The sequence below is a fragment of the Staurois parvus genome, unplaced genomic scaffold (genome assembly GCF_062004578.1).
Source record: "Staurois parvus isolate SC_StPar_1 unplaced genomic scaffold, SC_StPar_1.0 ptg001016l, whole genome shotgun sequence".
NCBI lineage: Eukaryota > Metazoa > Chordata > Amphibia > Anura > Ranidae > Staurois > Staurois parvus.
In genome coordinates, this window is record NW_028318812.1 from 417226 (window position 1) to 432689 (window position 15464).

The 15464-nt window shown below is 46.6% G+C and overlaps 1 protein-coding gene across 1 annotated transcript in view; it reads right to left on the reverse strand.

The window, feature by feature from the left end:
• Positions 1 to 15458, reverse strand: part of LOC149441183 (kinesin-like protein KIF13B) — an 88450-nt gene extending 72992 nt beyond the window's left edge. The window contains exon 1 of the mRNA XM_089657652.1: positions 15343 to 15458. The gene's annotated coding sequence lies outside the window, so the exon portion shown is untranslated. The remainder of the gene's footprint in view (positions 1 to 15342) is intronic.
• Positions 15459 to 15464: the final 6 nt, after the last annotated feature.

A 15464-nucleotide genomic window follows, 5' to 3' on the forward strand; every position in this document is an offset into this window, starting at 1 on the left:
AACATACAAACGTCATAGTACAGAAATCAGCCAAGGCCTGATGCAAGGATATTAAAAATTGAGAGTAAAGAATCAGGTTGCAGGAAGCAGAGGATCTGCTCCATGGCCATGGCAGTACAACCACTGTAGTAGAATGTTACATCGATCAAGGAGGTATTGTGACAATAGACACAGTACATAGTCACTGACCATAGCCTCAAGGGCAATGATGCAAAGAGACATAAAATAAACAACAAGATGAAAAGGCTCAGCCGGATACGGGAGAAAGGTTGGGGGCTGAGGGGAAGGGGGTATGTGTAAAAGATAGAGCAGAGTGAAAGGGGGTCTACTGGCTATCATTAGGAGAAAATAACAAATCAGAACAGAGCAAAAACAGGATGGGGAGAAAGACAAAAGAAAGAGAACCAGGATAGAACCAGTAAAAGGGAGGGATGGGGCAAGATAAAGGGAATACAGAAGAAAGGGCAGAAGAGCATTGTCCCTCCTGGAATGGATCAATCGGGTCAAGGTTAAGAGGAGCACTCAGGGAGCACGGAAAGAGGCATTCAGGTAAGCGTCTGTGAACACAAAGTATTGCCAAGGGGGCGCCAGGTGTCCTGAAAAATCTGCTCTCTGTCGTATAGGGTGGTGATGAGATTCTCCATATCCCCAAGTTCATTTACCTTAGAGAACCATAAGGAGAGAGAGGAGGAGGGTGGTCACTTCTCCAACAACACAGAATACATGCCTTAGCAGCATTTAGTAATTGCAAGGTGAGGGAAGCCTTGTATTTCTTGATTGGTCTCTCCGTGAGGAGCAACAGGCAGCCCCCAGGGTCATCCCTCAGGTCTACAGAAGTAAGATGTTTGATGATGTCTGTCACCCCATGTCAGAAAGGTTGAAGCCTCAGGCACTGCCAGAAGACAGGGAAGAGAGAACCACTCTCTGATCCACAGCACCAGCATACATTAAGGAGAATTTGGATTAATTTAAAGCTTATTGTTCTCAAAATATACAAAATCACGCTCTACAGAATTAAAGATGAATCACAAATGTCCAATATCCCTCCTTGTGTTCAGAGTCACATGAAAGGTTTCTAGTCATAGACAAAGAACCATTTGTGACATCCCCCCTCAGCATGGATGGTACTTTTCAGGGTTCAGGACAAACCTTTGAAGACTACATGGGAATGTGTCCATTTGTGAGGTCAGACACTGATGCTGGATGAAAAGACCTGGCTCACCGTTTTTCCAACTCATCTCAAAGATAATCAAGTAGAGTTGAGATCCAAAGATGTAGGGTTGAGGTCAGGGCTCTGTGCAGGTCACACAAAATTCCTCCACACCAAACTGATCAAACCATGTCTTTATGGAGCTGGATTTTTGCGCAGGGGCACAGTCATGCTGGAAAGGGAAAGGATCTTCCCCAAATGGTTACTACAAGGTTGGAAGAGCAGTTGTCTAAAATGTCTTTGTACGATGTAGCCTTAACAGTACCCTTCACTAGAACACTTGAACTTGGAGCCTATACTTTGGCCTATATATAGGTGTGATGATCCGGTGCTCACAATCTTTTGGCCATACAGTGCATCATGATTATACATTGGTTTTATCATAGGGTGGAGTGATGGCCATCTTGGAATGCTCGCTAGTAATCCTTGGGAAAGCAGGGCAGAATTAAAGTGGTTCTACAGGCTGAAGGTGGCTTACCTCCATCCATGAAAGTAAAAAACCTTCAGTGTGCAGCTACCCCCTCAGCTCTCCCTAATACTTACCTGAGCCAGATCTTGATCCAGTGTTGTGCACGAGAGCAGCTGCTCTCACGGGTCTCTCCCTCCTCATTACCTGAGACACAGTAGCAGGAGCTATTGGCTACTGTTAATCACAACCAGTGAGGAGGGAGCAGGGGGCGGGGCTGAGCAACGCTCCATGTGTCTTATAGGCACACAGATGTGGCTCGGGAGCAGCTTGCTACAGGGGGACTCAGCAGGAAAAGGGGTTGGGGGTGGGAGGAGCCAGAAGCGCTAACAGGGGACCCAAAAAGAGGATCGAGGGCCGCTCTGTGAAAAACCATTGCACAGACCAGGCAAGTATGTTTGCTTTTTTTTTTAATTGGAATCTTTAGTTTCACTTTTTTTAAAAAATAATGTCGTCATGCTTACCTGCTCAGTGCAATGGTTTTGCAAAGAGCAGTCTTGATTGTCCTCTTCTGGGGTCCATCAGCACAATTCCTGGTTCCACCTCTTTAGAGAGTGCCCCCATAGGAAGCTGCTTCCTATGGGGACACTTGTACGGGCTCAATCTTGAGCCTCCCTGCTTGCATCTATAGACACAGACAGCGCGGCTCGGCCCCGTCACATTTGTTCAGTGAGGTGGGAGAGAACGGAAAGCAGCTGTTCTCGGACACAGCGCTTGATTGAGATCGGACTTATGCAAGTATAAGTGGGGGAGGGCTGGGGGGATCCTGTACACAGAAGCTTTTTTTACCTTAATGCAGAAAACGTATTAAAGGTAAAAACATTAAGCCTTTTAGAACCACTTTAATTTACAGAAATAACTAAAGTTGTACTATTTTATAATGCTACAGCTAGCTCTCAGACATTGACTACATTTAGCATTTAGGAAATGAAATTCTGCATCAATAAACAGTTTGTTCCCTTACTAAGGTCCTCTGTTTCTGGAGTCCAGTCAGAAGCTCAATGCGAGTCATAGACCGGGCCACATATCTGTAATTAGTTGAGAATCAGGCCACATGTTAATGGATGCTCAGTTGTCAGGCAGGCCGGAGATGAGACAAGTATCATTGTGATCTCGGCAGGACGCCAGCTCTGACTCAAGCCTAGATGTAAAATGCTGCTTCCTGACGCAGGTTAAAAGGAGGAAATGCCCTTTATGTGGATATAAAAAGTAATGAATACATTTTCACAGCAGGTGAGAGAGAGGCTGGGCTCCTGGGCTCCGGATGTAATGCAATATTATAAAACTAAATTTCAGCCACCTCAAAGAATCCAATAAAAAGGAGGTGATATGTTTAGAAAGCTTTTTAGTAACATTTAAACCTGAAAATGTACGATATGACGTCTTAAAAGTCAGTTCAACTTAAAACTGACATTTCACTGGGTGAATCACATGCTGGCTGTATAAATCTCTTTGAAGACTTCAGTGATGAAACATTCCCATACCATGGGACCTTTAGTCCTTTCTGTGGCCTTGTGGGAGGGGCAAAGACATATTATATGTGACACCCACCGGTTCTAGGCATCAGCGCCAGGTTTTCTTCCCTGGTTAATGCCACTTGCATGCAGCCAATTAATGGTTGCCAGCACCTCCATCACTCCATTGTCAAGTTCTGTTCTAAGGGCCTGCCTGCCTGCATGCTTCTGGGTGTTCAATTAACATGTCCACATGCGAGCAGGCAGACCTCTTCTGTTCTCTAGCAACTTTTCTAGACTTTTCCTGTGTAGTCCCCACCGTTTCCTAGTGTGTGTTCCCAATGTGTCCCTGCCTGCTTCCAGCCTTATATTCCCAGTGCATCCCAGCCTGCTTCCAGCCTTGTGTTCCCAATGTGTCCCAGCCTGTTTCCAGACTCATGTTCCCAATGTGTCCTTGCCTGCTTCCAGCCTCATGTTCCCTGTATATCCCAGGCTTGCTTCCAGCCTTATGTTCCCAGTGTGTCCCAGCCTGCTTCCAGCCTTGTGTTCCCAATGTGCCCCAGCCTGCTTCCAGCCTTGTGTTCCCAAAGTGCCCCAGCCTGCTTCCAGCCTTGTGTTCCCAAAGTGCCCCAGCCTGCTTCCAGCCTTGTATTCCCAATGTGTCCCTGCCTGCTTCCAGCCTTGTATTCCCAATGTGTCCCTGCCTGCTTCCAGCCTTGTGTTCCCAATGTGCCCCAGCCTGCTTCCAGCCTTGTGTTCCCAAAGTGCCCCAGCCTGCTTCCAGCCTTGTATTCCCAATGTGTCCCTGCCTGCTTCCAGCCTTGTATTCCCAATGTGTCCCTGCCTGCTTCCAGCCTTGTGTTCCCAATGTGTCCCTGCCTGCTTCCAGCCTTGTGTTCCCAATGTGTCCCTGCCTGCTTCCAGCCTTGTATTCCCAATGTGTCCCTGCCTGCTTCCAGCCTTGTGTTCCCAATGTGTCCCTGCCTGCTTCCAGCCTTGTGTTCCCAATGTGCCCCAGCCTGCTTCCAGCCTTGTGTTCCCAATGTGTCCCTGCCTGCTTCTAGTCTTGTGTTCCCAATGTGTCCCTGCCTGCTTCCAGTCTTGTGTTCCCAATGTGTCCCTGCCTGCTTCCAGCCTTGTGTTCCCAATGTGTCCCTGCCTGCTTCCAGCGTTGTGTTCCCAATGTGTCCCTGCCTGCTTCCAGCCTTGTGTTCCCAATGTGTCCCTGCCTGCTTCCAGCCTTGTGTTCCCAATGTGTCCCTCCCTGCTTCCAGCCTTGTGTTCCCAAAGTGCCCCAGCCTGCTTCCAGCCTTGTATTCCCAATGTGTCCCTGCCTGCTTCCAGCCTTGTATTCCCAATGTGTCCCTGCCTGCTTCCAGCCTTGTGTTCCCAATGTGCCCCAGCCTGCTTCCAGCTTTGTGTTCCCAATGTGCCCCAGCCTGCTTCCAGCCTTGTATTCCCAATGTGTCCCTGCCTGCTTCCAGCCTTGTATTCCCAATGTGTCCCTGCCTGCTTCCAGCCTTGTGTTCCCAATGTGTCCCTGCCTGCTTCCAGCCTTGTGTTCCCAATGTGTCCCTGCCTGCTTCCAGCCTTGTATTCCCAATGTGTCCCTGCCTGCTTCCAGCCTTGTGTTCCCAATGTGTCCCTGCCTGCTTCCAGCCTTGTGTTCCCAATGTGCCCCAGCCTGCTTCCAGCCTTGTGTTCCCAATGTGTCCCTGCCTGCTTCTAGTCTTGTGTTCCCAATGTGTCCCTGCCTGCTTCCAGTCTTGTGTTCCCAATGTGTCCCTGCCTGCTTCCAGCCTTGTGTTCCCAATGTGTCCCTGCCTGCTTCCAGCGTTGTGTTCCCAATGTGTCCCTGCCTGCTTCCAGCCTAGTGTTCCCAATGTGTCCCTGCCTGCTTCCAGCCTTGTGTCCCTCCCTGCTTCCAGCCTTGTGTTCCCAATGTGTCCCAGCCTGCTTCCAGTCTTGTGTTCCCAATGTGTCCCTGCCTGCTTCCAGCCTTGTGTTCCCAATGTGTCCCTGCCTGCTTCCAGCCTTGTGTTCCCAATGTGTCCCTGCCTGCTTCCAGCCCTGTGTTCCCAATGTGTCCCTGCCTGCTTCCAGCCCTGTGTTCCCAATGTGTCCTTGCCTGCTTCCAGCCCTGTGTTCCCAATGTGTCCCTCCCTGCTTCCAGCCTTGTGTTCCCAATGTGTCCCAGCTTTGTGTTTCCAATGTGTCCTAGCCTGCTTCCAGCCCTGTGTTCCCAGTGTGTCCCAGTGGGATTCCAGCCTTGTGTTCCCAATGTGCCCCAGCCTGCTTCCAGCCTTGTGTTCCCAATGTGTCCCAGCCTGCTTCCAGTCTTGTCTTCCCAATGTGTCCCTGCCTGCTTCCAGCCTTGTGTTCCCAATGTGTCCCTGCCTGCTTCCAGCCTTGTGTTCCCAATGTGTCCCTGCCTGCTTCCAGCCCTGTGTTCCCAATGTGTCCCTCCCTGCTTCCAGCCATGTGTTCCCAATGTGTCCCAGCTTTGTGTTTCCAATGTGTCCTAGCCTGCTTCCAGCCCTGTGTTCCCAGTGTGTCCCAGTGGGCTTCCAGCCCTGTGTTCCTAGCAGCCACAGCTAGTACTGGTCAGACACTCTGCCCCTAAAAGTAGCGTATTCCAAAGTTGGATGAGTGAAACTTATCAAAGCTCAACCAATTTTAGGTAGAGTTTTTCTTGGTTTTATCATTATTGCACTTTTTTCTGCATATGTATGTTACAAAGTCGCATAATGTTGGTGCGTTGTGGGTTCCATGAAAGTGCGTCACTAGCATGTGCAATGTCATTGCATCTTGGATGTATCTGAATAATGGATGGCCCTGCAAATGCCATCTGGCTCAGCAAGTTTTGTCTAAAAAAAAACGGAGCGTGCCAGGCAGAAAAAATTCAGTCGATCAGCCGCAGTCACTATGCTGGTATTCTGACAGCCATGGGAATATTAGTCAGCAGTGGGAGATTTGTACATCCACGCTGTGGATTTTTTTTTTTTCAATTTTGTAGCCCTGATGAAGCAGGAGTTCTTTTGGCCTGAGAAACATGCTGGTTGTTTTCATGTGATCAAAGAACAAATAAAAGCTCTCTCATCATCCGCAGGGTGAGCCAGTGAACATTTAGGGTTCCAGCAGTGTGGAGGACCTGTTCTAAATGAAACACCATTTTGCACAAAACATTTTTTGTTTTAATTGTCCTAACTTGAATTGGTCTATTGTATGGATATATATGTATATAGATTGTATTGAGCAGGGTTTCTCAATCAGGGTTCCTTCAGAGTCTGCTAGGGGTTCCTTGAGCAATTTCTGCATCTCAGATAAGTTCCCACTGACACCATTGATCGTTTTAGCTATCAGTACGGGGGTAATACTGCCCAATGTACACAAGTGTAAGGAACATTCTTCCCACTGACCATCTCACTAAGGTATTCCCACTGACCAGCTCACTAAGCCTTAAAATGACTATATCTGCAACTGCAATGATACCTTAGTGACTAAGGTATCATTGCAGTTGCAGATATGGTCATTTTCCGGAATGTTATTTCAAGGGTTGGGATGGGAAAAGCTGCCTCTTGGTCTTGCATTGATACAGTTATTAGTTTCTAACATCTACCTACTATATAAAAAAAGCCTTTATTTATATTTTTTTCCCATTTACACGCAGACCAAGCTGTCCAGCAAAAGTGGCAGTTAAATGGGTTGGTACAAACCATAGAACACTGACAGGAGTGCTTACAATGGTTTAAACCAGTGGTGTTCCACTTACTAGAAGTAGGGAGACTAAAGTTTGGCCTCTGATATCCCAAAGAGGCTGCACACAATATTCAGTATATGTTGAGCTACAGAGGATTGTCAGAGACTGCTGACACTGCTGGAGATGGCCAGAGACTGGGGACATGCTACAGGTGTAGTGAAGGCTACAGATAAGGTGCAGGAAGCTGTAAGAAAGTGGGGATATGTTAAATAACTGCCATTACAGAATCTTTACAAAACAATGCTTCCATAGCTTTTATAGCTGCACCATAGGTACCAAAGTTGTTAGTCATTTTGAAGTCCATCTAAGGGGTCTTGCACTTGGGTCAGCTGAGCCTGTTCATCAATATTCCCAGCATATTTCCTCCACCTGGGCACCCATAAGCTGAACTTGTGTTTATGATAACGTTGCTATATACACGAGTAAAGTGGTGCAAGCCATTCATATATGCCATGTATGCCTGTATGAAGGAAATACTCCGGGAATGATGCTAAACAGACTCAGCTGGCCCATGTCCAGAAGATCCGCAGTGAATTTCTCTTCAGAATGAACAGTGTTGTCACCCTGTTAAAGTGTAAAAATAATGGCTCTACTAGCAGAATTAACAGGTACTCAAAATATGTTACAGGGAGAACTTAGAAAAACTACAAAAAGTTCTACTTTAACATTAGCAATGTATAATACTACAATCTTTAGAGCTTTATTTTTGTTCATATCTCTGTGGAAGAACATGCTTTATAAAACTTTACAGATGAATTCACGATCAAGTGTACAAAACAATTAATTTCACATTTTTCTTTATGGTCAGATTAAACAGGAGGCATATACATTGACCAGGTTACTTTGCATGCACTTAGTTAAAACACTGGTATGGTATTAACACTGAAGAAAGTATAGAAATGTGCAAAAAAAAAAAAAATACAGATTCGCTGAAAAAAAGAAAAAACAATGACATGCAGTCACCGTGGTTGAAATGGGCAAGATAAGTTTTCCACTCCTCTAGCCCAGAGCAAGGAGGAAATCACATATGATGATACCCCTGAAATCCCCTAAACAAATATCTGGGGAGGAGACGGCCATCTGTGCTTCATGAATGGTCCTGTAGTCTTCTGGGATCTGTCACATGTCCCAAAAGACTACAGGGAGGACACCTTTCGCTTCCGATCGCCTAGGCCAGGGGTAGGCAACCTGCGGCTCTCTAGATGTTGTGGAACTACATTTCCCATGAGGCATTGCAACATTACCAAACTGACAGTTACAGCTATGACTTTCAGAGGCATGATGGAACTTGTAATCCTGCAACAGCTGGAGAGCCGCAGGTAGCCTACCCCTGGCTTAGGCGATCGGACTGGATGTGGGAGCGGATACCTGTCAAATTTGGGTACCCGCTCCCAAGAGGTGCCAATCCTTAATGGGGAGCAGTCCTTAAAGCAGAGCTTCCCCTTTTGGATAGAGCTTCGCTTTAATATTCAAAGCAAACTCTCACATTCATCCATATCTCCATGCTTTATTTTCCTGAAAAATCGCTTTGAAAAACACCCCTCCAGCATTTCTGCCCACTGCCAACTTAAATAAGGGCAGATGAATTCACTTCCTGGAATCTGCAATCCACCTGCCTTAGCTGAGAAAGTCCCTCCTCCTCGTCCAGAGACTCCTGGGATGTATGATATAATTTGCCTAGGCACAAAAACCAGGGAGTAATTGAAGATATGTTAAAAAAAAAAAAAAGGGTTTAACAAGTAAATATAATATATGGTCCTATCTAGTTACTAATGCTAGCAGCATAAGGATTAAACATAGTCCATATTGATTGAGTGAGGTTCCAATTTATGTTTTGGATGGATTAATCTTTTAATACTGAAGTACTTCCCAAACAATGGGTGACGAAATCAAAACATTAGTCCTCTTTCTGTGTAAAGGACACCAAGTTTCACTCTCTACAAGAAAATTTCCTACTGTAGGTTTTGATATGATTGGGAGTTACCAATCCACACAAATCTGTTGATCAAGACGAACTTGAAAAATAGCATCAAATCGGGTCCAGAAGAGAAAATCAGCTGCTAGGGAAATGTATTAGAAGCAATACCCAGATACTACCCTACCCGCGCCCTCCGCTCCTCACAGGACCTCCTGCTCTCTAGCTCCCTGGTCTCCTCCTCCCACGCCCGATTGCAGGACTTCTCTAGGACTTCCCCCATCCTCTGGAACTCCCTACCCCAATCCATCAGACTGTCACTTACCCTCCTTACCTTCAGGCGCACCCTGAAAACCCTCCTCTTCAGGGAAGCCTACCCCAACCTCTCCTAACACCCGACCTCACCTCACAACCAACCTCCCTCATTCCACCCACCATTCCATCCTCCACAGCCATCTCCTCCTGTGCCACCTTCCCCTCCCTCCTAGATTGTAAACTCGAAAGAGCAGGGCCCTCAAACCCCTCGTGTAGTGTACTGTTACTGTCTTGTCTCATGTTATGTCCCCCTGCTACTGTACAGCGCTGAGCAAACCCTTTGGCGCTATATAAATACTGTATAATAATAATAATACGAATGCTACTAGAAAATGATCCGAGTGTGCTTCTTTAAACACCATAAGTACAAGCAATGAGGTAGCACCCATAGCAGTTTACAATATTTCAATGAATGATATAAACAAAACCTACGAGTTATAGTTATACAGATGAGCACCTTTTCACACATATGTGATTATGGGGGCACAGACCATTTGTCAGCTAACAGGAGAAACAAACAGAACAAAAAAAAAAAATGCAAACAGCCTATGGTTCACAACAGAATTTTGCCAATATTATTGTTCCAACTCCACACATGGATAGACTATTGCAGGTTAGCACTATTGGCTGTTACTGTCCACGAATTCCACTCATTTTATGGTCGGTTTAAAGTCTACTGGATGGGAATAGAGAAGGAATCAGCTTTCTCTTTGAATTAGTTTTGTTAAGTCAGTAACCATAAACTCTGTTAACCCCTTACAATCAATGAGCTTGCATATTTTATATAAACCAGTTTGCCATTTTATTTTCATAGAAAATACTTCAGAAAAAAAGTCTACAAAGACTCTGCAGCTATTCTCAACCAGGTTTCCGTGGAACTCTAGGGTTCCTTCAGAGATTACTCGGGGGTTTCTTGAGCAATTTCTGTCTTTCAGATATGGAACCACTGACACCAATGATCTTTTTTTTTAGCGATCTGTAAGGAGAACAATATTCCGACTGACTACCAATGTAGGAATCATTCTCCTTACGGACCACCACACTGAGGTACCAAAAGCTGTAGATAACGTGATTTGTTTGGTACTCACCGTAAAATCCCTTTCTATGAGTTCACTAATGGGCACAGTGTCTCTTCAGTCTTGACCATAGGGTTATAGTGCCACCTACAGGAGGAGGACACTAGGCAGAAAAAGAACACAGCACCACCTATGGGCAGTCCTAGCTGATATAAACTTCCTTTCTGCTATAGGCAAGCCAGTTATTCACCAAGCAGTACAAGACAAAAGAGGGGTGGGTGCTATGTTCGGCAATGAACTCAGAGAAGGAATTTTACGGTCAGGGGCGGACTGACAACTCATGGGGCCCCCCGGGCAATAGGGGATCATGGAGCCCCTGTGTCCTTACCCAAACTCAAAAAAGCCTATGAAAAAGGTACAAGGGGCATCTCATGGGGCCACCTACTGACCCCGGGCCCTCGGGCAGTGCCAGAGTTTCCAAATGGTCAGTCCGCCCCTGTTTACGGTATAGAACAACAAAATAATCCCATTTTTGCTTACGTTCAGTGATGAACACAGCTTCTCTTCAGTCTTGATCATAGGGACATCCCAAAGCAGCACTTCATACAGATGTAGGAAAATAAAACAGCAGCCACATACAAAACAGGCAGCAAAAAAGGTAACCCACTGAAAGGAACCCTCACTGGGCAAACCAGGAACGTCAACCAGCCATCTGCAAATTTTTCACGGGCAAAGGAAGCATTCGAAGATGCCAAAAAGAAATCAACCAATTAAACATGGAAAAGTATGCATAGACAACCAAGGACCTGCCTTGAAAACTTGGGACACAGATGCCTGATGCTATTACCTCAGAAAGCACTTATCGCCCTCATAGAGTGCGCCGTTAACAGAGAAGGGAGAAACCCCACCCTCAACGATATAACTAGGAACCACCGCCTGCCTGATCCATGAAGGAAAAGTGTCAGAGCAGGCCGCCAGGCACAAACAAAGAATCCGACCCCTGGGAGCCAAAGTGGACATAAGAAGACCCAAATCACATCCAAGGATTGCAGTGCAACTGGGTTGCCTATAGCAGAGAGGGGGTTTATACTAGCTAGGACTGCCCACATGTTCTTTTTCTGCCTACTGTCCTTCTCCTGTAGGTGTCACAATAACTCTATGGCCAACACCAAAGAGAGAAGCTGTTTCCGTCAATGAACGCAAGAGAAATAGTAATTTTGGCAGAGATTTCCTGAGAGCTGAAATTTATTTCAGAGGATCCTCTATGTTGAGAAAGGCTGCTCTAGGATATTCGCACAGCAAAAAAAAATCTGCTGCTATTTGGTGCCTGCACAACTACTAAAATGGACCAATATCAGGATCCACTGTTTGAGGTCAATGAAGCAAACTTATCTTCTCTGTTCAACAACAAACTTTACAATCCTCCCAAAGTTCCATAGCAAAATATCAATTCTAGCCAAGCTGTCCAGTACAATCCAACAGAGACCTTTCCTTTTAGAAGGGTCTAGTAGTTTTTCTTCAAGTTGTCTAGTGTTTGGTCACAATAATACAAGTTCTGAGTGTATGGCCATGGAGGTTAAAATGATGCTGTATTCAGTTGCTCAATCATTGGCCAAGAAACAGGACAACTTGCTCAGACCAATAAGCTTTGTGTTGATCAAGCTATCCAGTGCAATCTAACAGAGATGGTCCTTTCTAGAAAAGTCCAGTTTTCCCAATCCAATAGAGATCTTTCTTTTGTGAAGGATCTAGTTTTTCCCCAAGTCATGCAGTGTTTGGGACAATAAAAGAAGTTCTTCATATTCGGCTGTTGAGGTTAAAATGATGTTGCATTGAATTGCTCAATCATTGGCCAGAAAAAAAGTCAACTCGCCTGGACCAATAATCTTTGTATTCATCATTATCTCGTAGGGGGCTGCTGCTGCGTGGTGCCAGTCTGAAGTTCTCTAGTGGGATCTTTAGATCATCCCAGCTTTGCTGGAACAATATGGATGGAGCTGATGCTCTTCTGCTCTGTTCCCACCTGACAGAGGGAAGGTCAGATTGCCGTTTTGTGTTACGTCTGGGCTGGGTCTTCTCTCTCAAAGCCCCAGACTTGCCTTCATCCAAGCGGCATGGATAGCGATACCCTCTGCCTATAGGGCAGAATGCCTGCAGGAGAGGTGGAGTGAAAAGTGTTAAAGAGATTCTCCAGAATGCCGTTAAAGCTTTTTCCACATATTCACAGAGGGATGCAGGCACACACAGCCTTTGGCTTATTAACTTCTAGGGGACAGTGAAGAGCTGTTTAAAAGGCTGAAACTTTATCTGTCACCATGCTGAGATGAACTACTTGTTAAAAAAAAGGAGCACTGCCATAGATTATCACAGAATTGAATAGGTATCTGGGTCAGAAACTCCCCGAATATTTAGTCGGTCTCAGCATTGGTTGATTTCAGATAAGGCCTCTGGCTTCACAAAGCCCTCAGCTGTCGCATGAAGTTAATGAGTTGTATGTCACTTCACTGTGACTTCTGTAGGTGGAAAGAGTTTAACCCTCTCCTGGAGAACCGCTATAACGTTTCTGGCACCCTGATCTATGGCTCCGAAAAAATAAAAAATCCAGTATACAAGAAACAAAAAACTATTCTGAGCACCACTATAGACAGATCTGTGGCAGAATCTCTAGAACACATTCCTGGGGTGTTATGATGACGAGTACCAACACAAATCCTTTCTATTGGCATAACAGATACAGGTTTGAACGTTCTGGCTCAGGTCCAACACTTTGAGTCTTTGCAGAAACTTTTTCTTTTTGGTCTTCAACGTTATACATGTGCATAAAATATGCATACCCCAATGGGTGAACCGGAGAAGATGAACATCGGAGGGATATGGTTTCTACAGTTTAAATAAATGTACCAAGTTTTGTTTGCGTATGGCTGTGGAATTAAAATGGAATGCAAATTTATGGTTTTTTAGACATGAAGACTTCAGATTCTAAAGTAGCCTATGCTGATCTTAAGGCAGAACTGCAGACGAAAAGCTAAATACACAGATGAAATTCATAGATGGGAGCTGTTTTGTTTACCAAAAGGATATGTATATTTTGTTCTGAAATTTATACAGCTCTGTCATGCAGCACAGCCCTTTCTGTCAACTCACTGATGGGTGAGCTATATTGCTGGGAGGGAGGACAGGGGGAGCTGAGCCGCTTAGTGACTGATGAGAGGGGGAGCAGAGCTGCAAAGTCAGGTGAAAGCAGGGAGAGCTGAGCTGCTCAGTCATGTGAAAGCAGGGAGAGCAGAGCTGCTCAGTCATGTGAAAGCAGGGAGAGCAGAGCTGCTGAGTCAGGTGAAAGCAGGGAGAGCAGAGCTGCTGAGTCAGGTGAAAGCAGGGAGAGCAGAGCTGCTGAGTCAGGTGAAAGCAGGGAGAGCAGAGCTGCGGAGTCAGGTGAAAGCAGGGAGAGCAGAGCTGCGGAGTCAGGTGAAAGCAGGGAGAGCAGAGCTGCGGAGTCAGGTGAAAGCAGGGAGAGCAGAGCTGCGGAGTCAGGTGAAAGCAGGGAGAGCAGAGCTGCGGAGTCAGGTGAAAGCAGGGAGAGCAGAGCTGCGGAGTCAGGTGAAAGCAGGGAGAGCAGAGCTGCGGAGTCAGGTGAAAGCAGGGAGAGCAGAGCTGCGGAGTCAGGTGAAAGCAGGGAGAGCAGAGCTGCTGAGTCAGGTGAAAGCAGGGAGAGCAGAGCTGCTGAGTCAGGTGAAAGCAGGGAGAGCAGAGCTGCTGAGTCAGGTGAAAGCAGGGAGAGCAGAGCTGCTGAGTCAGGTGAAAGCAGGGAGAGCAGAGCTGCTGAGGCAGGTGAAAGCAGGGAGAGCAGAGCTGCTGAGGCAGGTGAAAGCAGGGAGAGCAGAGCTGCTGAGGCAGGTGAAAGCAGGGAGAGCAGAGCTGCTCAGTCAGGTGAAAGCAGGGAGAGCAGAGCTGCTGAGTCAGGTGAAAGCAGGGAGAGCAGAGCTGCTGAGTTAGGTGAAAGCAGGGAGAGCAGAGCTGCTGAGTCAGGTGAAAGCAAGGAGAGCAGAGCTGCTGAGTCAGGGGAAAGCAGGGAGAGCAGAGCTGCTTAGTCAGGTGAATGTAAGGAGAGCAGAGCTGCTGAGTCAGGTGAAAGCAGGGAGAGCAGAGCTGCTGAGTCAGGTGAAAGCAGGGAGAGCAGAGCTGCTGAGTCAGGTGAAAGCAGGGAGAGCAGAGCTGCTGAGTCAGGTGAAAGCAGGGAGAGCAGAGCTGCTGAGTCAGGTGAAAGCAGGGAGAGCAGAGCTGCTGAGTCAGGTGAAAGCAGGGAGAGCAGAGCTGCTGAGTCAGGTGAAAGCAGGGAGAGCAGAGCTGCTGAGTCAGGTGAAAGCAGGGAGAGCAGAGCTGCTGAGTCATGTGAAAGCAGGGAGAGCAGAGCTGCGGAGTCAGTGACGGGAGGGGGAAGAATGGGGAGCGCAGTTGCTGAGTCAGGGGAAAATGGGGAGAACTGAGGTGCTGAGTGACTGACAAGAGGGGGAGCCGAGCTGCTAACTCACTAAAGAGTGGAAAGAAGAAAAATTGAGTTGCCGAGTCAGGGGAAAACAGGGATAGAAGAATAGTAGAGCTGCTGATTCACTGTTTAGAGGGTGTGCTTAGCCACTGAGTCACTGCTGGGAGGAAGAAAAAGGGAGCTAAGCTGCTGAGTCACTTACTGGGAGAGGGAATCAGGGACAGTGGAGCCTCTGAATCACTGATGAAAGAGGGAGCTGAGCTGCTAAGTAACAGATGAGAGGGAGGGAAGTGGGCAGCTGAGCTGCTGAGTCACTGCTGCAAAAGGGAAGCAAGGTGAGCTGCTGAAACAAAACCAATTCTTTCTGCTGTAAAAAGTTAAGGAAGAATTACCGCACACAATACCTGTAGCTACATAGGTCATTGAGGCTTTTTTTATAGCTTTTTTACTGCTTTCGATTGTCCATAGACTTACCAAAATTCTACTTTAAGCTGCCTGCTGACAGCTCATAAAGGCAGGAGTGCACACAGTGGGGAAGGAAGAAACTGTACGCTTAATTCCTTATCTTGTTCAGGAACGGATAAGTACTATAGCATGCAGCCAGAATTTTCATACACTGAGACCCCTCCGTCCACTGCAGTGCAGGGCTTTTTGTTTTTGTTCATTAAACCCTGGCAAAGACTTGCATTAACAAATAAGCTATGTATAAAGGATAACACTAACCTGACGCAGCCGGTCCAGGGTAAGGATGTTCTCTACAGCCAGAACACTCCGCAAATACTTCTCAATGTATGCTTCAGAATCTGCAGAGCCGGCATCCTCTGCATTTGCTGCCAGGCGTGCCA